Here is a 2,616-nt window from a genome sequence, read left to right on the forward strand (position 1 = left end):
TTTCTGGGAGGTCAATAAAAACCATCTAAAAACACAAAAGGACCAGCCGGTGGCATGGGGGTTAAGGCAACTAGATCTCACACGGCTGACTGTGCAGTTCAAGTCCCAGAGGGTTAAGGCAAGTAGATCTCACATGGCTGACTGTGCAGTCAAGTCCCAGACAGAGTGGCTTGGGAAAACACTGGGCATGTGTGTGTGTATATCCAAAATCCCGAGAGGAGAGTGGAGAGGTGACTGTGCAGTGGCCACCCCCCTAGGGAGGTGATTTCTCATGCTCCCCTTCCCCATCTGTCTTTCTCTGGTGAGTGCATGTGCTCTATAGCAAAACTGAAAAGGTAAAAACTGAAAACACTTCTGTTGGATACTTATGAGCCTGACATATTTTATTTCTTAGTATATAATAAAGATACAATTTTAGATTGAGATCCTCAATTAATTTTTGCTGATTGATTAATCCATCCATCCCTCCATTTCAGCCCGCAGTTTCATTTCCTTTCACACACACTCATGCAGAAAGTAGCAGCTAAGTAAGCTGTGTGACTTGCCGAAAGAAGGGCAGCTAACGACAGTGGAATTATGTGGGGACAGAGCACAAAGCCCTGACTCACTGTGTATGTAGCCTCTCCTGGTTGTGCAACCTTTCTTCTTCCTGTTTACATTTCCAGTCGAACTACCGTATATTTTACACCTAGAAACCTGTTGAATATGGCACAGGTAGAGAGGAATAAGGCCCAGGCTTTTTTCGCTTTCCTCTAACAAGATTCGTATAACAGGATCTTCCCTGAACCTAAAGAAGGAGAGCCACCAAATGACAAATAACCAGTGCTGGGCTGTAACCCTGAACAGAAGTCATAAAACAAAGGAAGACATTAAAAACTGTGGGCCAGTCAATGGTGATTAAGGCGTCTGGATCTCACATGGCTGACTGCATTGTTGGATTCTTGAACCAGTGGCTTGAAAAACATGCTGAGAATGTGTGCATACGTGCCCAAAATCATGAGAGGAGAATGGAAGAGAAGGGATTGCAGTGTGGCCATCCTCTCTGGGGGGTAATTTCCCATTCTCTTTCTCTATCTCTGTCTCTCTCCAGTGAGTGCATGTGCCCTATGGCAAAAAATAGGGGGGAATTTGCTATTTATTAGTAGTTGGTGCTACATATGAGGAATCTTCAAAAAGTTCTTGGGAAAAGAACGAAAAAGTTATGTGTAGAGTTGAATTTATTTTTGCACTGAATTATATTTATGGAAACTCATTTTTTCCATAAACTTAAAAAACAACTTATTTCTTCAGGACCAGCAGTTGGCATAATAGCTATGTGGCTGGACTCTAATATAGTCAAGTGCAGTTTGAATCTCAGATCCAGTGTCTTAAACTCACACCAGGCATGTGGGTGTGCATGCCAAAGATCCCAAGAGGAGAATGGAGGAGAAGAGATTGCAGTGTGGCCATTCTCCCTGGGGGCTGATTTCTCACTTTCTGTCGCTCTGTCTCTCTCTGTCTTTCTAGAGAGCACATGTGCCCTATAGCAAAAAACCTCCCCTCTCCCCAAGAAAACGCCCCCCAAAACTCAACTTATTTCTTTGATGAGAGTGAGAAACACACAGAGAGAAAGACAAGCACCCTCAACCGAGTCAGATATTGCTACCTCCTTATCTCCCATGGCTTCCCAGCCAGTCAGGATCATGGCCTGCATGCCCACAGTGGACAGGTTGGCTGGGAAACCATACCCAAGATCTTCTGTATGGATCCAGCATTGTGGAGCAGTGCGCTACCACTGTGCCAATGAGCTAGTCCTCCACAACACTTTTTCTTTTTAAAGGTCTTCCCCCATCCCCATAGGGCACATGTGCTCACTGGAGAGAAAGAGAGAGGGAAAGTGGGATACTGATTTGCTCATTGATCCATCTCAGGGGGCACAGCCATGCTGCAATCACGTCTCCATTCTCCTCTCAAGATTTTGGGCACTCATGCACAAGCACCCAGTGTGTTTTACAGGTCGCCGGGTACAGGACTTGAACCAGTGAGTCAGTCATGGGGGATCCAGCTCCTTAATCACTATGCTATCTGCTGGCTTCACAAACTTGTCGACGTCCCCTCATATATGTTAGTTTTAGCTATGAGTAAGCTAATTGTGGTCTCCATCTCAACCATGCTACATAGCTTTTTATGTTTAGACTTTTTGCAAGTACTTCAAAAGAAATTGATATTTTTTACACAGTAATAAAGAGCATTTAAATATGCATCACGTTTTTACCTGAAAAGTTTTCTTTCAGGTATTCAAATGAGTATGACCTCTAACCTCCGCAGCATCTCTGAGTATGGCTATAGTTTATTGGATAATAATAATAGCAAACACTTGGTAATATCAATAGTCTTAATAAATGCTTTAAAGCTATGTTAAATCTCACAACAGCTCTAAGAGGTAGACTTTATTATTGTCTCCGTGCTACAGATGAAAAACTGATGCCCAAAAGATCAAATAACTTGCTTATGGCCATGCAGATAGCAGACAGCAATTGGCCCCAGGCTGGCAGGCTGCAGAGCCTGTGTCATCGGCCACCACAATGTGAGAAATGGACTGCCATATGTGTTCAACTTTATATAGTACTTTTCCAA

The sequence above is a fragment of the Tupaia chinensis genome, unplaced genomic scaffold (genome assembly GCF_000334495.1).
Source record: "Tupaia chinensis unplaced genomic scaffold, TupChi_1.0 Scaffold000180_1, whole genome shotgun sequence".
Lineage (NCBI taxonomy): Eukaryota > Metazoa > Chordata > Mammalia > Scandentia > Tupaiidae > Tupaia > Tupaia belangeri.